General features: G+C 43.0%; 1 pseudogene; it reads right to left on the reverse strand.

Annotated features, from left to right (window-relative positions):
* Window positions 1-2,673: 2,673 nt before the first annotated feature.
* On the reverse strand, window positions 2,674-5,962 carry LOC100755373 (annotated as a pseudogene).
* Between the last annotated feature and the right edge of the window lie 18,768 nt (window positions 5,963-24,730).

The raw sequence follows: 24,730 nt of genomic DNA on the forward strand, positions 1-24,730 counted from the left end.
TGCAGTGTAATTATTTTAAGAAGAACAACTGAAGATTAGATTTCACTGGGATAAAATAGAATGACACAGCATATCCCTTGAGTCGGTACAATTACTATGTGTCAATTAAACATAAAAAGGAATTTCAAATAAAGATTAAAATCTTTCTGATATAAAATATCTAAAAGGTAGAAAACATTCTTGAGAGAACGGAAGTCTGTGGACATGGAGAGACTTGGTTCAGGACTTGACAAATTTGGTATTAGAAGGTCAATTCACCTAGATTCATTTCTAGCAGGACACGGGGTCTCTTTTCCCATTATGGTTCCAAAATCCCCAAGGAAATCTGCCAGTTGAGCTTAGTGAGAGAGCATTTGGCCGACATGCACCAGGACTGGGTTATAAGAAAAACCAAAACAAAGACCCTCTGTTTACAAAGTGACAAACATGTTCCAAAAGGGAATTAAAAGGAAGCAGGAACCTTCCCTCTGTGGTGCTCTGGTGCTGTGCTGTTGCCCACAGCAGTCATCGGATGGCTCCCCGCCCACTGTGCAGGTCCTACGTGTCCAGGAACCGTCTCCTGGACGGAGGCAGAGCCAGCAGTCCTGCCCTCTCCTGACCTAGGGCCACCTCGGAAGGCAGGCTTTCTCCTTCAGACCACACAGCACCCCATGTTCCCAGGTCTCCTGACAAGCTCTCCATGCTGTCATTCACACAAATTTTCAGGAGTGTAAGTTGTCCCTGCATTCTGGTGACATCTCCCATGCTGGCAGCCTTTGAGCTTTCTAAAGATTCTACATCCTTTGAGGAGTCTGGACCAGTCTGAGCAGTAGGATGCTGACACCCTGGCTCCTGGCAGGGTCACGGTGGGAAGGTGAGGATCAAAAAGAGTTCCCAACCCATCAAGCTTCACATCTACAGCCTGCTGGAAGCCATGGGCCAAGTGGCCCCTCACATCTTCCTTGCCTCTCTGTTACCCTATTTCCCTCCTGTCTCTGATGAAATTCTCTGAAGCAGTCACCACCCCGAACTCTCCTATCCCCTGGTCTCTGTACTTAGATTTATCTATTTTATATGGTTGGGTATTTTGTCTGAATGTATGAATGCACACCATGTTTGTCAAATCTGCTGGGACTGTAGTTACATACAGCTGCTGTAAGCTGTTGTGTAGCTGCTGGGAAACAAACCCAGGTCCTTTGCAAGAGCAATAAGTGCTCTTACCTGCTGAGCCATCTCTCCAGCCCCCTGCTGTCAGCTTTCTTGATGACAACCATTCTGACTGGGCTAAGGGAGTGTCTGAAAGTAGTTTCAATTGATATTTCCCTGGCGGTTAGGACATGCAGCACTTTAAAGTAATTGTTGGCACGTTTGTTGTCAGTCTTACTTCCTTGATACTTAATTTCTGCAGCTTTGAAAAGAATTCCCCAGGTTCTCTTCTACGAGATTCAGTGTTTGGGGTCTTCAGTTAGTCTTTGTTCCCTCTTGAATTGATTTTTGTCCAAGGTGAAATATAAGAACTCAATTCTATTATTAGACAGGTAGATAGCTAGTTTTACCAGCACCATTTATTGACCAGGCCATCCTGTTTTGATGTATCTTATGTTCTTCACCAAAAATTAAGCTAGTGTAAGTATGTGATTTTATTTTGGGTCTTGTATTTTGTTTCACTGGACTGTCTGCTTAGATGCCAGTGAATTGTTGTCTGCCATTACAGCTCTGTATGTAACTTGAGTCTGGAGTTGGGAGGCCTTCTTTCTCCTAGGACCACCTTGTCAATTCCTTGCCTTCTGTGGTTCCAATTGCATTCCTGGAACTTTTTTCTTTTCCTAAACCTGGGAAATAAGATATCAGATTTTTTTTTATTTCAACACAAGGTTCTCCTGCCTAACCATGTCTGTCCTAGAACTCGAACTGGCCTCGAACTCAGAGATCCACCGGCCCCTGCCTCCTGAGTGCTGGGAACAAAGAGGTGCTCCACAACCACCTAGTGATGTCAGAATAGTGACAGTCTTCCCATTGAACTGTAAATTAATTTTGGTAATATAGCTGTTTTCATAATATTAGTTCTGCCAAGCCTGGAGCATGGAAGGGCTTTTCTTCCCATGGTATCTTCTGTGACTTCCCTGTTCAATGTGTTAATTTTCATTGTAGAGACTTTCTCTTCTTTTGTTAGATATATTCCTACATAATATTTTGTGTTAATTTGAATGGTATATTTTCTCACCTTCTTTCTCTCAGAGTATATTCTTGATATATATGAAGTCTGTTTGTCCTTTAATATTGGTCTTCTATCCTGCAACTTCCCTGTGTTTATTGATCCAAGAGTTTCTAGTTGACTTTAAAGAGTGTTTTAAGTGTGTAAATCTTTGGGGGTGTTAATAAAAGCAGTATTTTTGAATATGGAACAGTGAAAAATTGCAAATTTTTTACAAATGGTCATGTCTGGGTCAATTTACCACACCAAAGTTACAGTTGCTAAGATACAGTTGTGCTCAACTGAGCCACGTATCTGCACTACAGTGTTTGAAAACAATCCTAAGGTCAAGATTTAAAACCCATTTTAAGGAACAAGACTTTGTGTTTTATAGCCACCTCCTGAGAGGTATTTTTTCTTTCCCCCAGCAGTCAATGCTTAATTAAAAGATTGAAAATTTAATCTTTTTCCTTGTCATATCTTCAGTTCAAAACACTATATCACTGGTAATATGGTCTGTATCTTGTTTGATTTGGATGATGTGGTCCAGGAAGCGGGGTTTGAGAAGGCAGGCCCTGCCTTCATGGAGGTGGTGGCGGCCCTCGTGGTGCAGGCCATATACTGGGACTCATTCCTCCTGGTTGTGTAAATGGAGGGCTCAGAGTTCCTTGATCTTCAGTAAACTGGGGTAAAGAGTTAGGATTGTAATGGTGAGGGGTGCCGTTACAGGTGGACCTCCATGCTGAGGTGGGGGGTCCTGGAGGAGGAGGATTCATATATAAGGTGGCATCTGGGCAATCATATGTCCAGGGGAGGGGTTATTGGTGGTGGAGCAGAGGTCATTGGTGGAGGTGGAGCTTGGCTATATACTGAGTGAGGAGTCCCTGCAGCCTGGGGAGGGTGTGGCATTGGATGGCTTACTGGTCCTGGAGCAGGTGGGGTGGTACATAATGCAGCTATGGAGGCAAAATATGAGAGACACCACTGGCTGGCCCTGATTTCAGGATGATGGAGAGCAGGTAGTGGGGCAGGAGGTGGTGGTTCTCTAGCACTGAACTTGAGTCATCCTGAATAGGGACAGTTATTAAATTGCTGTGCTTTCTTGTTGAAATACGAAAGGTTTCCTGACTGACCGAACGAGGTGGAGGTGGAGCCATAGACAATTCTGCTGGAGGAGCACGAAGATCCTCATGTGGCTGATCCTAGCGCTCATGGGGCACATGCTGCAAAGGAGGTGGTGGCCCATGGTGCGCTGCTTTGGAGGAACAGGGCTCATGTGATGCTTGTCTGGTGGCATGATGAACCATCGGGGATGTCAGTTGGTGGTGGGGCAATAGGAGGATGAACATTCTCAAGTGAAGCACGGGTAACAGGCTTTCCAGCTCTCATATGGCGATGGTTGATATGAGCTTGTAAGTCTCTCTGAGACAGGTATGTTCTCTTGCACCCTTGAACAGTGCTACACATGAAGAGAGAGAGAGAGAGAGAGAGAGAGAGAGAGAGAGCCTCATGTGCACTGCTCAGTCTGCTGCACAGGATCACTACAGCCATGGCACATCTTTTTTTTTTTCTGCAAATTTTTTTTATTTGAATTAGAAACAAGATTGTTTTGCATGACAATCCCAGTTCCCTTTCCCTCCCCTCCCCTCCCCCCCCCCCAACTAAAACCCACCTATCACATATCCTTTCTGCTCCCCCTGGATGGTGAGGCCTTCCATAGGGTGTCATCAGAGTCTATTGTATCCTTTGGGATAGGGCCTAGGCCCACCCCCGGGTGTCTTTTCTCAGGGAGTATTCCTCTATGTGGAATAGGGTCCCAAAGTCCACACCTATGCTAGGGATAAGTGCTGAACTACTACAGGAGGTCCCGTAGATTTCTTAGGTTTCCTCACTGAAACCCATGTTCCTGGGGTCTGGATCAGTCCCATGCTGGTATCCCAGCTATCAGTCTGGGAAGCAAGAGTTCCCTGATGTTCAGGTCAGCTGTTTCTATGGGTTTCACCAGCCTGGCCTGGATCCCTTTGCTCTTCACTCATCCTTCTCTGCAACTGGATTCCAGTTCAGTTCAGTGATTAGTTGTGGATGTCTGCTTCTACTTTCACCAGGTTCTGGATGAGGGCTATCGGGTGGCATATAAGTCAGTCATCAGTCTCATTATCAGGGGAGGGCATTTAAGGTAGCCTCTCCTCTGTTGCTTAGATTGTTAGCTGGTGTCATCTTTGTAGATCTCCAGACATTTCCCTAGTGTCTGATTTCTCTGTAAACCTAAAATGTCTCCCTCTTTTATAGTATCTCCATTCTCGTTACCTTCTATTCTTCCCCTGACTCAACCTTTCTGCTCCCTCATGTCTTCCCCACCCCTCCTCTTCTCCCCTTCTCATTCTCCTAGCTCCCTTCCCCCTCTTCCCATGCTCCAAATTTGCTCAGAAGATCTTGGCCCTTTCCCCCTTCTCCAGGGGACCATGTATGTCTCTCTTAGGGGTCCTCCTTGTTTCCTAGCTTCTCTAGTAGTGTGGATTGTAATCCTTTACTCTATGTCTAAAATCCACATGTGAGTGAGTACATACCATGTTTGTCTTTTTGTGATTGGGTTACCTCGCTCAGAATGGTTTCTTCGAGTTCCATCCATTTTCCTGCAAATTTCAAGATTCAATTGTTTTTGTCCTCTGAATAGTACTCCATTGTGTAAATGTACCACATTTTCTCTATCCATTCCTCGGTTGAGGGGCATCTAGGCTGCTTCCAGTTTCTGACTATTACAAATAGTGCTGCTATGAACATGGTTGAACAGATGTCCTAGTTGTATGAATGTGCTTCTTTTGGGTATATGCCTAGGAGTGGAATTGCTAGATCTTGTGGTAGACTCATTCCCATTTTCTTGAGGAGTCGCTATTACTGATTTCCAAAGTGGCTGTACGAGTTGGCACTCCCACCAGCAGTGGAGAAGTGTTCCCCTTTCTCCACATCCTCTCCAACATAAACTGTCATTGGTGTTTTTGATTTTCGCCATTCTGACAGGAGTAAGATGGTATCTCAGAGTTGTTTGATTTGCATTTCAGCCAAGGCACATCTTATCTCCCTTTTTTATGTAAAATAGCACAGTCATAGCAAAAGATATCCTTGCATGGAATCATTCTCCCATAGACTTTAATAGGCAATCCACGTGTGTCGCAGAAATGAACTGGAGCATCATCCTTTTCACCTAATGTGGCAACCACGCCACAAGGAAGTCTGAGTATCGGGCGAAAGCCTGGAGATTTGGATGAAGGACAAGACAGTGCAGTCCTTTTTTGAGAGAATGTGTCTCTCACCTTTATTGTGGAGCAGCCTGATATACAGACTTACAAAAACCCCAGGTATAAGGGTTCACAACAGGATGTTGATGCCAGTGGGGTGAGACCGGGAAAACAGGAGGTAACTGTGGTTATGCTGGCAAACAACTCCCAGACACCCCATGGGGGCAGGGTCCCAACAACCTAAGATATTTATCTTAAAATCCCAAAAAAAAAAAAAAAAAAAAAAAAAGGCATCCTGGAAATCTTCGCTGATTTCCAAAGAGTTCCCCTCTTTTACAGTCATACCATTGTTCTTCATTATAATCAAATCCTTCCTCATTACTTGGTGGGGCCTTTGCAGGCATCCTACTAATAGTCCTTTCAGTTGGAGACACAGGTTTAACTTTGTTGGCTTGTTTGAAGATGAGTTTTATAGGAATTCTTCTGCAAACATCAAGACCACCCACGGATCAGAACTATTAGTGCCTTGTAACTCTTTGTCAGTGTGATCCATGATTCCACTGGCAAGGCATAGTCAAGTGTGTAAATCTTATCTGCCTTGTTGACCCTGAGAAACTCAAGTCTTACATAGTAATGTAAAAAATATTACTGTTGCAAATGTACCCACCAAGAACTGGGGAGAAACAGAGAGACAGAAAACAGAGACAAAGAAATGGAGAGGTAGAGAGACAAAGAAACAGAGACAGAAAACAGAGAAACAGAACAGCAAGAGAGAAAGAGCATAAGAAGAATAAAAGAACACGCAGACGAGCAAGTGTGTGTGTGTAAATTCCTTTGCCCCTCAGATTTTAGTTCCTTCGCTTATTTGTCCTTCCTTTTTTTGAACCCTGAGTGAAAATTTTAGAAGGTGGACTTCTAGAGTTTTTGATAATGGATGAAGCCAGAGCCAGCAGTCCCTGCCCTCTCTTGACCTAGAGCCACCATGGGAAGGCAGGCTTTCTCCTTCAGACCACACAGCACCCCATGTTCCCAGGTCTCCTAACAAGCTTTCCATGCTGTCATTCACACAAAATTTCAGGAATGTAAGTTGTCCCTACATTTTGGTGACATCTCCCATGCTGGCAGCCTTAGAGCTTTCTGAAGACTCTGCATCCTTTGAGGTATCTGGACCAGTCTGAGCACTAGGATGCTGTGACCCTGGCTCCTGGCCAAGGTCCACACAGAGAACCTGCCCTAACTCCCCAAGCGTCACATCTACAGCCTGCTGGAAGCCTCACCTCTCTCCCTGTCCAACCTAGACCTTTGAGGAATCCCAATTCTTGGCTCATTGTAGAACTTTGGAAGAGCACAATACAGCAAGCCCTCAAATCCCATAGCATTGCTCTCCTATTTGGAGTCTAAAAACCACAACATTGATAGACCCAAGGGTTTGCAAGTACAATTTTACCCATATAGTCAGAACTGTTATCCTACAGTGCTGTTGTACACATGAGCCATCCTGCCTGTCACATGAATTAATACAGACACCCGAGAGTTTTTACATTGTCAAATCCCTGTGTCAGTGAACAGGGATCACAAACTTTTTCCTTCCTTCCTTCCTTCCTTCCTTCCTTCCTTCCTTCCTTCCCTCCCTCTCTCCCTCCCTTCCCCTCTCAACAGTTTATCTGCATAGCACTGGCTGCCCTGGAACTCACTATGTAGACTAAGCCTCCATATCACAGAGACCTGCCTCCCTGTGATTAATGGAGTGCACCACCACTCCTGGCTCCCCCTCCCCCTTTTAAAGAGTTTTATTTTATGTATACGGGTGTTTTGCCTGCATATATGTCTGTGTACTATGTGTATATTTGGTGCTGGGGGAGGCCAGAAGAGGGTACCACATCCCCTAGAACTAGATTTACAGACAGTTGTGGGCTATCATATGGCTTCTGGGAGTCAACCTAGGTCCTCTGGAAGACCAGCCAGTACTCTTAACCACTGAGCCATCTCTCCAGCTCTTAAATTTCTTGATTTACATATTTGCCAAACAGGATGAAACTCTCTTGGTTTTTGTGGTTTGAATGAGTTGTCCTCCATATTCTCTTCAGTGTGGGAGTCTTTTGGGAGAGGCTTAAGAAGTTGACCTTGCTGGAGGAAGTATGTCCTCCAGCAAAGGTTGGGTTTTAGGGGCCCAAGGAATTGGAGCCATTTGGAGTTTGCTCCCTCTGTTTCTTGCTTGTGGTTCAGATGTGAGCTCTCAGATGTTCCTGCTGCGGTGTCTGGTGCTTGCTGCCAAGCTTCCCCTACTGATGGTGATGGACTCTTACCCCTCTGAAACTGTAAGCCCAAATGAAACCTTTCATTTCTGGAAGTTGACTTGGTCATGGTATTTCATCACAGCCATAGAAAAGTAACTAAGACATTTGCAATGTATAATCACCTTAATGTGCTCCTGAATTTGTTTGCAAGTATTTTGTTGAGAGTTTTTACATCTATGGTCACAAAGAAATTGTTCTGTTGTATCTTTACCTGGTTTTGAAAGTAGAATTAGAATACTACTTTCATAAAAATGATTTTGATTACATTTACTTTTTGTTTATGTAACAAAGAACTGGTGTAAGATCTGCCTGAGAGTTTGGTAGAATTCCACAGTGAGTCTCAAACCCTTCTGTTCTTGAGCTTTTCTTTTGGAGGAGTGGGGGGTGGAGCTTTTGATTATAGCTTTGATCCCATGACTTTTAATAGGTTTGTTTAAGTTACATCTTCTGGGTTTATTTTGGCTGAGGATACACATATAGAAACTCTGGTTTCTTCTGGGTCACCCAGCTTTTTAGTCCTCATAGTCATCTCTAATAATGTTCTGTGTTGTACTAGAGTCATCACTAATGACATCCTTTTCATCTCTAATTTTAATTTTAATTTTTCTCTATTTCTATTTGTCACATTGGCAAAAGGGTTTATCTCACTTTTTCAAAGAACCAATTCTTTGATTAATTTTGTGTTTTGATCTTTCAGTCACTATTTAATTAATTCTTTCCCTAATCTTTATTTCTTGTCATCTCCTGTGTGTGGGGTTGACTGCTTGTTTTTCAAGAGCCCAGATTAGGTTATATATCACAGATCTTTATAATATGAGCACTTATTACTATAAAATTTCTTCCATTGGATGCTTTGGTGGTGTGCCAGACATTCTGATAGGTTCTGTTTTCATTATTATTTCCTTCTGGGAATCTTAAAATTTCCTGTCTGATTTCTTAGCTGACCCTCCAACTGTGCATTCAACAATACATTCTTTACTCTCCACGTATTTTTGTGGTCTTGGTTGTTTCTCTCATTGTTGCTTTCTAATTTCATTTAGTTGTGTTCTGATAATATGTATGGAATTATCTTAGCTTTATTTGTTTGCTTGTTTTTGTTTTGTTGATACTTGATTAATTTGAGAGAAGGTTCTGTGTGCTGCTAACAAAAATGTGTATGTCTTATCTGCTGAGGGAATATTCTAAATATCTCTTAACTTCAGTTAATCGGTAGTATATTTTAGTTCTAAAGTTTGATTTTAGTTTGGGTTGGAGATCTTTCAGGGCCACTCCCTTAGAGAGCTCCAGCAGGTCCTACATGGGGTAGATGCTAGTGTGGGTGACCATAAGCCCAGCTGTGAACCTGGGCAGTAGTCAAGCTGGTCAGTGTGGACCACTGGGGGCAACTGCCTCAGGTAAGGGGACAGAGTCAGTTCCCCTACATGCATTCCCTCAGGGTCGGGTCACCCTTACCTGTAGTGAGGAGTAGGGGCCATCTCTCCCAAGAGCAGAGACCAGCTCTCATGCTGTAGAGGCATGAGGCAAGGCAAGTTTCTCCAAGCACAGGAAGAAAGGGGTGTAGTGCAAATTCTAATTGGTTTTAATAATAAAAACTCAGAGTCAGATATAGGGGTTAAATGCTGAAAGATCAGAGAAGTAGCACAGCTAGCCACTAGTTCTTACCTCTACTGAATCCTCAGACCTAGTGGGATCCTGTCCCTATGAATCCTCAGACTGAATGTCATGAGCTCCAGTCTCCTCCTGCCTTATATCCCTCTCTCCATCCAGTCTTATCACTCCTGTCTCCACCTACCTAGTGCTGGGACTAAAGGGGTGTGACTTGCAAGTACTGGGATTAAAGATATGATCCACCACCACCTGACTCTCTTTCTCTTTTAGAATGGATCAATCTCCAGTAACCCAGGGTGGCCTTGAACTCACGGAGATCCAACTGCCTGTGCCTCCCAAGTGCTGGGATTAAAGGTGTGTAACACCAATGCCTGCCCTCTGTGGCTAACTACTGGCTAGCTTCCATCTCTGATCTTCAAGGCAAGCTTTATTTGTTAAAGCACAAACTACAAAATATCACCAAAATGGGGTAAATAGTCTAACACACAATTGAGTGTAAATTTATGCTTCTCTAAGATGCAGTGTTTTTTGGAGTATCCAACAGAGAGGGCTGCTTGGACATGGGTTTAAGCCAATAGAAAGTCTTTATTGTAAGTCAGTTGAACATATGTTTTTATTGCATGAATATGTGTCCTTTGGGAATATGCCCAAGAGTGGAACTGCTGGATCTTATGTAGACTGATTCCCATTTTACTGAAAAACCGCCATACTGATTTCCAAAGTGGCCGTACAAGTTTGCACTCCCACCAGCAGTAGAGGAGTGTTCCTCCTTCTCCACATCCTCTCCAGCATAGACTGTCATTGGTTTCTTTGATTTTAGCCACTTTGGCTGGTATAAAGTGGTATCTCAGAGTTGTTTTGATTTGCATTTCCCTGATGGCTCAGGATGTTGAGCACTTTCTTAAGTGTCTTTCAGCCATTTTGAATTCTTCTGTTGAGAATTCTCTATTTAATTCTGTACCCCTCTTTTTAATTGGATTGTTTGGTGTTTTTGTGACTAGCTTCTTAGGTTCTTTGAGTATTTTGGAAATCAGCCCTCTGTCAGATATGGGGTTGGTGAAGATCTTTTCCCATTCTGTGGGCTGCCATTTTGTATTGTTTACTGTGTCCTTTGCCTTGCCAAAGCTTCTCAGTTTCAGGAGGTCCCATTTATTAATTGTCTATCTCAGTGTCTGTGGTACTGGAGTTATGTTCATGAAGTGATCTTCTGTACCAATTCATTCAAGGGTACCTCCTATTTTCTCTTCTAAAAGGTTAAGTGTGGCTGGATTTATGTTGAGGTCTTTGACCCATTTGGACTTAAGTTTTGTGCATGGATAGATGGATATGGATCTATCTCCAGTCTTCTACACACCAGCATCCAGTTATGCCAGCACCATTTGTTGAAGATGCTTTCTTTTTTCCATTGCATAATATTAGCTTCTTTGTCAAAAATCAGGTGTTCATAGGTGTGTGGGTTAATATTTGGGTCTTCAATTTGATTCCATTGGTCTACCTGTCTGTTTTTGTGCCAATACCAAGCTCTTTTCAGGACTATGGCTCTATAATAGAGCTTAAAGTCAAGGATAGTGATGCCTCCAGAAGTTCCTTTATTATACAGGGCTGTTTTGGCTATCCTAGGTTTTTTGTTTTTCCATATAACATTGAGAATTGTTCTTTCAAGGTCTGTGAAGAATTGTGCTGGGATTTTGATGGGAATTGCATTGAATCTGCACATTGCTTTTGGCAAGGTTGCCATTTTTACTATGTTGATCCTACCTATCCAAGAACATGGGAGATCTTTCCATTTTCTGATGTCTTCTTTAATTTCTTTTTTTAAAGACTCAAAGTTCTTGCTATACAGGTCTTTCCTTTGTTTGGTTAGAGTTACCCCAAGACATTTTATGTTGTTTGTAAAGGGTGGTGTTTCACTGATTTCATTCTCAGCCCATTTATCATTTGTATATAGTAGGGTTACTGATTTTTTTTAGTTAATCTTGTATCCTGCCACTTTGCCTAAGGTGTTTATCAGCTGTAGGAGTTCCCTGGTAGAATTTTTTGGGTCACTTATGTAAACTATCATATCATCTGCAAATAGTGAAGGTTTGATTTCTTCCTTTCCAATTTGTATCCCTTGATCTCCTTTTGTTGTCTTATTGCTCTAGCTAGAACTTCAAGTAAAATATTGAAGATATATGGAGAGAGTGGACAGCCTTGTCTTGTTCCTGACTTTAGAGGAACCATGTTGAGTTTTTCTCCATTTAGTTTGATGTTGGCTGTTGATTTGCTGTTTATTGCTTTTATTATGTTTAAGTATGTTCCTTTTATCCCTGATCTCTCCAAGACCTTTATCATGAAAGGGTGTTAGATTTTGTCAAAGGCTTTTTCAGCATCTAGTGAGATGATCAGGTGGTTTTTCTTTTTCAGTTTGTTTATATGATGGATTACATTAATGGATTTTCATATGTTGAAACATCCCTGCATCTCTGGGATGAAGCCTACTTGATCATGGTGGCAGATTTCTCTGATGTGTTCTTGGATTCAATTTGCCAGTATTTTATTGAGTATTTTTGCATCAATATTCATGAGGGAGATTGGTCTGTAGTTTTCTTTCCTAGTTGTGTCTTTGTGTGGCTTGGATACCAAGGCAATAGTAGCCTCATAAAAAGAATTTGGCAATGCCCCCTTTTGCTTCTATGTGTGTAGAACACTTTGAGGAGTATTGGTACTACCTCTTCTTTGAATTTCTGGTAGGATTCTGCAGTGAAACCATCTGGCCCTGGGCTTTTTTTGGTTGGGAGACTTTTAATGACTGCTTCTATTTCATTAGGGGTATAGGTCTATTTAAATTGCTTATGTATTCTTGATTTAATTTTGATAAGTGATACCTCTCCAGAAAATTGTCCATTTAAATTCTCTAATTTTATGGAGTACAGGTTTTCAAAGAATGACCTGATAAGTCTCTGGATTTCCTCAGTTTCCTTTGTTGTGTCCCCCTTTTCATTTCTTATTTTTTAATTTGCATATTCTCTCTGTCTTTTGGGTTAGTTTGGATAAAGGTTTGTCCATCTTGTTGATTTTCTCAAAGAACCAACTCTTTGTTTCATTGATTCTTTGTATTGTTTTCTTCATTTCTACTTATTGATTTCAGCCCTCAATTTGATTATTTCCTGGCCTCTACTCCTCCTTTGTGAGTTTGCTTCCTTTTGTTCTAGAGCTTTCATGTGTGCTGTTAATTCTCTTGTGTGACTATTCTCCAGTTTCTTCATGTAGGCACTTAGTGCTGTTAACTTACCTCTTAGCACTGCTTTCAAAGATTCCCATAAGTTTGGGTATGTTGTGCCTTCATTTTCATTGAACTCTAGGAATTCTTTAATTTCTTTATTTCTCCCTTGACCCAGGAGTGATGCAATTGAGGATTGTTAGTTTCCGTGAGTTTGTAAGCTTTCTGCAATTTGTGTTGTTGTTGAATTCTGACTTTAAACTATAGTGATCCAATAAGATACAGGGGGTATTCCAATTTTTTGTATCTATTGAGGTTTGCTTTGTTTTTTTTTTAAACAAGATTTATTTATTGTGTATACAGTATTCTGTCTGCATGTATGCTTACAGGCCAGAAGAGGGTGCCAGATCTCATTACAGACGGTTGTAAGCCACCATATGGTTGCTGGGAATTGAAGTCAGGACCTCTGGAAGAGCAGCCAGTGCTCTTAACCTCTGAGTTATCTCTCCAGCCCGAGGTTTGCTTTGTTGCAGAGCATGTGGTAGATTTTAGAGAAGGTTCCATGGGGTTCTGAGAAGAAGGAATATTCTTTTGTGTTTGGAGAAAATGTTCTATAGATGTGTATTAAACATAATTGAGTCATAACTTCTGTTAGTTCCTTTATTCCTTAGTTAAGTTTCTGTCTGGTGTTCCTGTCCAGTGAGAATGGGATGTTGAAGTCTCCCACTATAAGTGTGTGGGATTTTATGTATGATTTGAGTATTAGTAATGTTTCTTTTGTGAATGTGGATGCCTTTACATTTGGTGCATTGATGTTCAGAATTGAGACTTCATCTTGATGGTTTTTCCTGTGACAAATATGAAATGATCTCCTTCATCTCTTTTGATTTATTTTAGTTTGAAGACTAATTTGTTAGATATTAGGATAGCTACACCAGCTTGTTTCTTAAGACCATTTGATTGGAGAATCTTTTCCCTTCCTTTACTCTGAAGTAACGTCTGTCTTTGAAGTTGAGATGTGTTGCTTGCATGCTGCAGAAGGATGAATCCTGTCTTCGTATCCAATCTGTTAGCCTGTGTCTTTTTATAAGAGAATCGAGACCATTGATATTAAAAGATATTAATGACCAGTGATTGTTAATTCCTGTTAGTTTTGGATTTGTTGTTGGTAGTGGTATTGTGTGTGTTTTTCCCTTTTTGGGGTTTTGGTAATGTGGGATTATCTATTGCCTCTGTTTTTGTGAGTGTAGCTAAATTTTTTGGATTGGAGTTTTCCTTCAGTACTTTCTTTAGGGCTGGTTTTGTTTAAATCTGGTTTTGTCATGGAAAATCTTGTTTTCTCCATCTATAGTGATTGAAAGCTTTGCTGGGTATAGTAGTCTGGGATAGCAACTGTAGTCTCTTAGTGTTGGTAGAATATTTATCCAGGAGCTTCTTGCTTTCAGAGTTTCCATTGAAAAGTCAGGTGTAATTCTGATAGGTCTGCCTTTATATGTTACTTGGCATTTTTCCTTTGTAGCTTTTAATATTCCTTATTTATTTATTATGTATGTTCAGTGTTTTGGTCTATGATTTTGTTGAATATGTTTTTCTGTGTCTTTGAGTCGGGCTTCTTTACTTTCTTCTATACCTGTTATTCTTAGGTTTGGTCTTTTCACGATGTCCCACATTTCCTGGATATTTTGTGCAATTTATTGTTGGATTTAACATTTTCTTTGGTCAATGAATCTATTTCCTCTAGTGTATCTTCAACACCATCTCTTGTATTCTGTTGGTTATACTTGCATCTGTAGCTCCTGATCATTTAACCAGATTTTCAATTTCCAGAATTCCCTCAGTTTGTGTTTTTTTATAGCCTCTATTTCAATTTTCAAGTCTTGAATTGTTTCCTTCACCTGTTTGATTGCTTATCTTAGCTTTCCTTGCTTTCTTTAAGAGATTTGTTGATTTCTTGCTTTTTTTTTTTTTGGTTTATCTTTTGCTCCATTTCTTTGTTTGTCATTTCTTCCATTTCTTTTTTTTTAAGATTTATTTATTATGTACATAGTGTTCTGCCTGCATGTATGCCTGCAGGCCAGTTGGCCAGAAGAGGGCACGAGATTTCATTTCAGATGGTTGTGAGCCATTATGTGGTTGCTGAGATTGAATTCAGGTCCTCTGGAAGAGCAGTCAGTGCTTGTAACCTCTGAGCCATCTCCAGTCCCGTTTCTTCCATTTATTTAAGGGAGTTTCTCATTTCCTGCTTAAAGGCTTCTATCATTTTCATAAAGTTATTTTTAAGGTGATTTTCTTCTGCTTCATCTGGTTCTTGCTGATGTAGAACCCCCAGAATCTGATGGTTTTGAATGTTGTTGTTGAATGTGTTCTGATATTGTCTTCTTTCCATCTCTTCCTCCAGTATTTGCAGTTGGGGCCTCTCCCAAGGTGTGTGTGGGGCCAAGGCTCCAATGGTGCAGTCCTGGATGGTTCAGGCTGCCCCTAGGTCTTTGGGGATTCGGTGGGCGGGATGGGGCTATGTGCCCTGGGCAAGGGCCTCCAATGAGTGGGGGAATGGGGCAGGAGAAGACCCAGTGCTCATCTCTTCTGGTGGGTGTGGGCCCAAGGATCTGCTGGTGGCAAACCTCGTGCTGGATGGTTTGGGTTGCCCCAAACCAGACTGGCCTGGAACTTGTGATCCTAATGCCTCGGCCTTGTTCAGGAATCTACCATTGTGCTGCACCACAACTAGCTAATCCACTGTTTTATCCTATCATTTCCATATCCCCCCCTTTTCTTTTCAGAACAACTTCATTGCATCTAATATCCTTTGTTTAACTTTTTTCCCTGACTGTTAAGAATACCAACTTGTAACCAACTCCCCTTAGATGATAATAAATATTCACAACCCATATTGGGGGAAATGTGGGTATCATTCTCTATTATTTGTGGGCACCATGATCTTTGGGGGAACCTTCATAATATCAGTATGATTCTTAAGTCTTAGAAGGAGTAGTTTGAGAGGCCGGGCCATTTCAGCCAGCAGGACCAGATGAGAATTATCAATAATATTGAAGAACAGCATACCAGGAAACCTTTCACAGTCTATAGGGTATTTTAGCAGTAAATAATTAATTAGTGCCAGCTCAGGGTTTGTTTGAGGTTCCTTCATTTTTGTGTTCAATTCTCCTAACACAGTAGCTATGTTTTAAAGTATGAACTCTTCTTTTAGCTGTTTTCACACTGGATTCTCTCTGTGTCTCTATCTCTGTCTCTGTCTCTGTCTCTGTCTCTCTCTGTCTCTCTCTGTCTCTCTCTCTCTGTCTTTCTCTCTCTCTCTCTCTCTCCTCTCTCTCTCTCTCTCTCTCTCTCTCTCTGGATCTGTCTGTCTATCTATCTATCTCCACCTCTATGTATCCCTGTCACAGAGTCAGAGGGACAGCCTGAGTCATGGAACTTTGAAGGAAACTTTGACACAAACACACATGCTTTGAAGTACACAGATAAAATTGCATCTCAGAGCCAGTTTTTCAACCTAAAACAGGACATGACAATATATTTTTTAACATTATCCATACCCAAAGGGCATTTGAAGCAGACATCTAAGGAATTCAGGAAGTGGTGGCATCTATGCCTTTACAACCAACAAGTAGAAACAAAAGCAGGAGTGTCCAGGCTTGGTAAGGAAGAAACAAAGGCAGACCACAGGCATAAGGCAAGGAGTCCCAAGAACATGAGGAATGTCCTATCTCAGAGGAAACTGGCTTGGGGACCCAATGTTATTGCAGGCTCCTGTGTAATCTTCTCAAAGGCCTTTAGCTGTTTGAATTGAGTGTGGAGCCCATTGGCTTTCTTTGCTATCATTGTCAAAGGATGACACTTCGAATAACATCTCTCTAAGATCAGACTCAGAAACAGTCTCTTCATGCCACCAAGTCCTGAAATGAAGGAATTCAGCAGGTTCAAACAAGTCCTGACCAGCTTGCTCCAGACATGGGGAAGAGTTGCTCTGTTTCAGCTATACCTGTCAACAATCCCATCATACATGGAGATGTAAGACTGTAAAAGGAGATGGTTTGTTTTAAATCCCTAAGTATCCTAAAGGGACTAGGCCCCTATTCTGCTCATAGTCCCCTCTTAGGAGTGCCTGGCTCTATCCTGCCTTGCCACTAGTCAAAGTACATTTATTATCAGCCAAGGAGGGCAACACATATCCACAGCACACAGAATACATCTCACATCATTCCCCCCTTCCTATCTAATCAAAAAGGAAGGTTTTAACTTTAACATAGAAAATTAGTTAAAACAATTACCAAGCAAGAATTATACTTACAATATTTAGTCTGTTTGTATTTGACAAAATAAAAGAATATACTCTATCATCTATCCTATGTTTGTGGATCTAAACTTTCATACCCAATTATTCATAAATAAGAAAAACTATAACTATCTAGAATTCTCTTTCATCAAAAACCCTCTTGGGGTTTTTGATGAAATTACCTGAGTAAACAGGAAGTACATTGAAAGCAACTTCCAGAAACTCTAGAAATGACAGAGACATCTGGCTGCCTAGACAGTCACCCAAGATCTTCACTAACACTGGGGCATTCATCTTCAGCCTACAGGCCCATATTAGCTGGAAGACTTTTCACTGGGGCAGGAATTTGAAAGACTTTGCTGCCTATTAGCAATTTGTCAGTGTGCCCTGCAGAAGGTCTGTCAGTTTCTTCTGTGAAGCAGGAGCCTGAAGGACAATTCCGCCTTGTTTTGAAAAAGTGCAGCAGTCATTTTCCTGTGGGCCTTCATGTCCAGTTTATACAGCATACAGTCAATCAGTACAGGCAAAGGCAGGTTCTTGTCTAAATGGCTAGCCTTGCCATATTGAAAGCAAATGCCATAAAGAATCTCCTCAACGTACATCATCTTCTTTGAAGTAATTGGTACTGCCAGGAGTAGACCTGTCTCACTATCAAGAAAAGTCTAAGTTCTTAAAACATATAAATGTGATACCCTGTAGGTCTTTGAAGTCTTTGAAGATTATTTATCCATCTGAAATATCTCTTCATATTTAGAAAACCTAACTAATATGACTATAAGTTTGACAATTATAGATGACTATCAATTTGTATTTCTTTGTATTTCTAAATGTTTATTATATTTTCAGTGAGCTGCATAAGCATACTACATCAGGAGTAGAAATATAAATAAAGCATAACAAAATTGACCTTAAAGTTCTATCACTAAACCAAAATCCACACCAATGTAAAGTATTTTGAGATTAAGTTGTTTTTTGCATTAAAGTAGATTCAGTAATCTACCCCCCTTTTTATCGTAACAATGTACCATTTTCCCTGTTATCATACTACAGGCCCATAGTATCTGGCAGACTTTTCAAAGAAGCAGGAAATTGGAAAGACTGACACTAACCTGTTCTACCGCTCCCTGAGGTGTTTAAGTGGAATGTCCTGATGGGCTCATATATATTTGAATGTTTGGTTTCCAGCTGGTGGACTGTTGGGGAAGGATTAGGAAGACTGGTCTTGTTAGAGAAAGTGTGTCACTGGGGGTGGGCTTTGAGTTTTCCAAAGCCTTTATCAGGCCTGGTGACTCTCTTCTGTCCTATCTCCCTCTCTCCAGCCTCCTGTTCTCTCTTTCCTCTACACTAGCACTTCCAGACCTACACAAGCCCTTCTGTCCCTTTCTACATGCTAACCAACTACCACCCTTTGCAATACCCTGTCAAAGACAGGGCGCGCACACACAGCCCCACTGTGTATTTCTCCAAACAGCTAACATGGTCATCAGAGGCTGGCCATCCTGCCTCCAGACCCTAGTGTGGTGGCACTGCTTGTCCAGGAGGCAAAATCTTGCTTCCCAGCCCCCTACACAACCTCACTGCACACGCACTCAAGGATCTTATCAGCCACCTCAGTTTTCTAATACTCTCCCATCCAGGGTACAGCTTCTCTATGCTTTTTTTTTTAATCACAACCTTGCATTTGGGACATGTCCACTTCTTACTCTAACGACTCTCTACCCCAACAACTGCTTAGTTTCTTGTTTCAGAAGTAAGTATTTCACATCCTCAAACATGAAGAGTTAAATGGAGGAAAGGGTTCTTTTCTTTGGTGTTCTCTCTCTCTCTCTCTCTCTCTCTCTCTCTCTCTCTCTCTCTCTCTCTGTGTGTGTGTGTGTGTGTGTGTGTGTCTGTGTGTCTGTGTGTTCTAAGTGGATCCCAGCACTGCCAACATGCCTAGTAAGTACCAGTAACCCTTATTCTCACCCAGACTTTTCTATTTTTGTTTTAATGATCTAAAAATTCCCTTAAGTCCATGATACTAGTCAGTTTCCCTTCCCATTTGATATGCTTATTAAAGAGCAAGTAAATTTTATTTTTCTTCAATATTTTAATAACCTACACTTGGATTTTGCTATAGAGTTGATGGGATTTCATAATGATTAGCACTGCATATAATTGTGCTCACCCTAATCGTTCCCCCTATCAGGAAAATCCATTTGAAGCCTGCCTGTAATAGTCTAGATTCTCTGGACAAACAAAACTTACAGAGTGAATCTCTCCATATACAGAAAGACAGGGGTTTATTAGAGTGGCTTACAGGCTTCGGGCCAGCTAACCCAACAGTGGCCGCCTATGTATGGAAGGTCCAAGAACCCAGTGTTGTTCATCTATGATCTTAGCTGTCTCACATGGTCTTCAGTACATGCCTATTCTGGAATCCTGAAGAAGTAGGCAAAGGGAGCAAGTGTCCTTCTTCCCTGGCCTTATACAGGCTGCCAGCAAAGGTGTGGTCTAGATTACAGGTGTCTCTTCCAATCTCAAAGATCTGAATGAGAAGTAGGTTTCCACACTTCAGGGGATTTTATTTAGAAACAGAATCCCTCACAGGTGAGCCAAGCCATTTGGGTTTTACTTAATTCCAGGTGTACTCAAGTTGACACCAAGAATTTCAATCACATTGCCCATGCCTGTAATCCCAGCACTCAGGAGGCTGAAGCAGGAGAATTCCCATAAGTTCAATGTCAGCCTGAGGTACATAGGAGTCCAAGCCAAGCCAACCTGAGCTGCACCGTGAGATTGTCTGAGAAAAATGAGAGAGAAAAAACTGTAACCCTTAGAGGCAGAGAGTCTTGGCCTAATTCATGTAGCTCATATTAATAGTGGTAATAGAGGGTCCTTCAGTTTTTGAGGGTCAAGTGTATTCCGTTGTAGTTTCAAAACTTCCTCTGTTATCTAAAACAAGAAAGAAACCTATTCCCAGGATAGGGTTGTCCATTTCAATCATCATGCCAGAGTAGGGGAAGCCTTTTCTAAACTTGGATCTGTGAGGATGGGGAAACCATGAGGCAAACCCTGATCATATATAACAGGGGCACTTGATGGTTTATTTGTGGGGATAATGTGGCTTCACAATGGGTAAGCATTGAACTACACCTCCAGTTTCCTTTATTTTTATAGAGGGTCTCATGCATCCCAGGCTGGCCTTGAACTCATCAGGCTTGAATTCCTGATCCTCCAGCTTCAGCTTCCCAAGTTCTAGCGTGACAGAGTGCACAGTTATGCCCAGCTTCAGGGTATCCGCAAAAATCAAGATTGCTTGAATAAGCTTATGGCATTCAGCCAAGATGCTGTCTTGCAAACATTGTGAATAAAGGAAGGGAACCCATTTGTGTTCCGTTATTAAGAAGCAGCTGCCTTAAGACCGCAGAGTCTCAGCAAAACAACTTAAAAGCAGGAGTGCAGGCACATCCCTTTGCCGACTAGTCAATCATGGTGTAGGGGGAGGAACAGGAGTGGCCACATGTAGCTCATGTACATGACTTCATGCAGGACCATATGAATGAGCGACTGGGGAAGTGGCAAAGGAGGAGACAACATGGCCAGGATCAGCCTTTCCAAACACAGAGGAGACCATGTCTGCCAGGAATCCCAGACCCTATCCTACCAAAGGACATGTGCCCAGATATGGGACCAGAGTGAACGGTTTTTGGGGCCGCTGGCAGTGGACCAGTATTTATCCCTAGTGCATGAACTGGCTTTTTGGAGTCCATTCCCTGTGAAGGGATTATGTTGCTCAGCCTAGATACAGGCCTCAGTCCTACTCCAAATGATGTGACAGATTTCGGTGATTCCCGGTGGAATGACTCAACCTCTCTCAGGAGCGGATGGGGGTAGGATGGGGAGATGGTGAGGGCGGAGTGGGAGGATGAGAGGGAAGGAAAACTGGGATGGGTATGTAAAATAAGTTTGGTTTTAAAATATAAAAAATTGAGACTGAAAGCTGAGTTTTCCTGAGAGATTATGGTCTTTGGAAAACAGGAAAATCCGGGGAAGTCAAACTTTTTACCTTAGGGAGGGACCCTGTGGATAGAGTCAAACATCAGGCATGACTGCTGCTTATGTGTAGATGCAACTCCTGTACTGCACAGGAATAGGAACCAGACAGTCAGCCCTTTGACAGACGGAACTCACTGTGACTGGAGGCAGCCCAAAGCACATTAGAGGACTTAAAAGGGGCTAAAACTCGCCTGGACACCAAGCCATTTACCTAGGCACTTCCCCTAATTCTGAAGCCTGCTACTCAGATTTATCATATGGATAAAAATATTACCAGACCTCTGAGAGCGCTTGGTGGTCAGGTAATGGTCGGGCTAAATTGGCTCTTCTGATGATTTAGACTAACTAGGTAGATGAGGACCTAGAGATACTTACTTCCAGTTCTTAATTAAAACAACAGTTCAGTTCCCAGACTGGAGAGACTGCTCAGAGGTTAAGAGCACTGATTGCTCTTCCAGAGGTCTTGAGTTCAATTCCCACTAACCACATGGTGGCTCACAAGGGTCTGTAATGAGACCTGGTGCCCTCATCTGGCCACTAGGCATATATGTAGGCAGAAAAATGTTTTATCATTTTTTAATAAATAAAAAAGCAGTTCAATTCCCTTGCAAATGGCCCTATGAAATAGAATATGCTTGCATGAGATAAAGGAAACTATGTACGGCTTGGGTAGAAATAGGAAGATTCTGTGCTAAATGAACAAGAGTAATTAAGCAAAACCTTCTATGACTGGAAAAAAATTGGTGACAAAATCTCTTCTCTTGTTGACCTGGATAAGTAACTACTCTGCTAAGAGCAAGGATGGGCCATTAATACTCATTCTGATCGGATTAACAGGGAGACCATGGTTTTAACTAAAAGGGAAGTAGGAAAAGTAATACGGGCACAGACATTAGCAGTGCAACCTGACAGAAAAGACCAAAACTGGCTCAGGGGACACAGTGCTCAGTTGACATAGGGTGCCATAGTGTTCCTTCTCCCTTTCCTACTCTTTGCTATGGTTTCATGGTTTCTGTTACAGGCTCCTGCATCTCTATGTACCTAGATATGGCTGATGTCACCTCCATCGTGCCGGATATTTACCAGCAAGGGAAGCAGGGCAGGAAAGACACTGGAGAGAGATCCCTTCCCAAGGCCTGGAGCCTTGAGCAGCTCCTCCCCACTTCCCAACTTCCCCAAAGGCTGCGGAGCCCCACCACTGCCCCCATTTAGAGGACAAGGACACAGCGGGTGAGAATACCAGTAGAAGAGCCACCTTCTGGGCACTGTGCCAGGTGGCTTGCTCCTTTGTCCATTAGCTTTACTGGCAAATGTTCATTGCAATGAATCACTGTTTTGATTCAAGGCCTCTGGTTTCTGTGACACCATCATCACTGGATCCTCACTGGAGCTCCTCTGGGATTGGAGATCTTTACACAGGACCTCTCCCTTCAAGAGCTCCAGCAGGTATTAGATGGGGTAGATGCTACTGTGTGTGACGGAAAGCCCAGTTGTTGGCCTGGGTGGTAGTCAAGCTGGCAGGTGTAGATCACTAGGGAGAAGTGCCTCAGGTCTGCGGACAGTGTCTACTCCCCTACATGCATTCCCTAGGATCGGTTCACACTTACTTGTAGTGAAGGTTGGAGGCCATCTTTCCCAAGAGCAGAGACCAGCTCTCGTGCTATAGTGTCCACTGAAAGGCAAGGCAAGCTTCTCCATACCAGTGATGTGTGGGGCCTGCTCAACATGGCCCTCTGATTTCATCTCCCATATTTCCTAAGGCCTCCAGAAGTGACTCGGATGGACTAAGGGCCCTCGGCAGAAGCTTAGGTCCAGAAGCCATCCTACCTCCAGAGGAAAGGCAACTCAGGAGAGAATCGTCTGGGGACCGTAGGGCTTCCTGACACCACTAAGGCTTCTGGGTGCGGCCCCAGCCCTTGTTCTCTATGTGACCTTTGGTAGCGATGCAAGACCTAGACTTTATTCAAACCCAAGCTACAGTAGGACCCTGGACCTTGACATGGCCCTTAGCAGCAGCTCAGGCCCTGAATCCACTGTGAAGTCGAGTAGTCCTCCAGGCCACTCACATCTGCATTGATCCTGGCCCTCAGATACCAACCTGGAATCAGTTGGCTGATCTGATCCTGGACATCCTAATAGTGCTTATTGTCAATAAGCCACATAAGTCAATCCAGAGCCTGGCCGATATAGGGCCACACACCCAGCCATGGTCCTTGGCAGCAGCCACCCCAGACATTTCATTGTCCCATGTGGCAAGAGACCTCTCCCCTAGTCTACTCCTCATTGCCTCACCATGGTCAAGCAGGTCTCCAACATCTGCCCTCTCCTCACCCTCCTCAATTCTTCTTTTCTGTGGGTTTCCTCAGCACAGGAACCCTTCTGCTTCTCTCTCTCCTATTTCTCCACCACGTATTTCTTTATCATAATAAGATCCACATGCCTGGGGCCATAGGTGCTGGGTGAGACGATTCCATGGCTCTCTTCCCACCAGCTGGGGCCTTGAGGACCCTGGCTGCCTAACCCTCATCTGAGAGAAATTGCATCAGGAGGGAGGGTGAGGTATAGCGTGTTGGAGGGGGGGGGGTGGAGGGCTGGGGCTGGGTTGGCTTTCCTCCTGAACTCATTAGTTTTTCTATCCCATTCAGATTCATGTCTGTTCCCTCTTCTACATTGTTGCTTTTCAATTTTATCCTCTTGAATATATCCCAGACTTTTTGGAAACATCATTCAAGTCCTTAGGTGGTTTTTTTTTTAATCCCAATTTTATACTGTCTGCTTGTATAATATCAGCTTTGTTCTCCATTCCTGAAGCTCTTCCTTCATGGTCTGCCTGGGTTTGTGATGTCTGTTGTGGATTTTATTTAGTTGACCATCTTTCACTTCAGGAGTTTCTGTTTGGTTGGTGTCTTAGGTGTCATGTAATAAGCAACATGACCAAAGCAAGTTGGGAGGAAAGGTTTCTGTGGCTGACACTTCCACATCACTGTTCAACATTAATGGCAGTCACAGCAGGAACTCAGACAGGGCAGGAATCTGGAGGCTGAGGCTGATGCAGAGGCCATGGAGCAGTGCTGCTTGCTGGCTTCCCGACTCTGCCTTTATTATTATTATTTCAAGACAGGCTTTCTCTCCTGTTAGTGTTGCTGTGGATGAGCCAGTCCCGAAGTTGTGAGCATGGGAGGACTGACCCCATTTCTCGTCAGTCTTGTGGCAGCATGGGCAGGAGAATGAACTCCTATGCCCCGCCCACCAATGCCTGAGAGAGGTGGGAGAGCTGGCTCTGACCTCCAGCAGCTACAACACTCAAGAGAGCTGGCCCTGCACCTTGCCTGGGCAATGCAATGAAGCCAACCCTGTTAGTAGAGATGTGTGTGAGCCAGCCTGGAAGTAGTGAGCAAGGCAGAGCTGTCCTCATCGGCCATCTTTCCTGTGATGTCACAAGAAGTGGGGGAGAGTTGCCCTCCCCCACCTCTGCCTATCAATGGCTGAGGCAGGTGTGAAAACTCACACTGAGGTCACAGAGTGGGAGAGCTATCCCTGCCCTTCACCAGTTGAAACACTTGGGAGAGGAGCTCCTGTGCCCCATCTGGGTAACACAACAGAGCCAACCTTGTTGGCAGAAGTGTGGGTGAGCCAGCCTTGAAGTTGTATGCAGGGAGAGCTGTCCCCACTACCTGTCTGTCAACTGGCAGTGTGTGAAGGTGAGAGACGCTTCCTTCACCCTCACTCCTTACCAGCTGCAATCGATGAGAGAGCTGACCCTCTCCTTAACCAGCTGCAGTTCTCAGGAAATGCGCCCTGCCCCTTGCCTTGGCAGCAGAGCAGAGCTGCCCAGTGGTTGGAGGGGAGGTTGACCCAGACCTGATGTTATGAGCAATGGAG

This window comes from Cricetulus griseus, chromosome 3, assembly GCF_003668045.3.
Source record: "Cricetulus griseus strain 17A/GY chromosome 3, alternate assembly CriGri-PICRH-1.0, whole genome shotgun sequence".
Taxonomy (NCBI): Eukaryota; Metazoa; Chordata; class Mammalia; order Rodentia; family Cricetidae; genus Cricetulus; species Cricetulus griseus.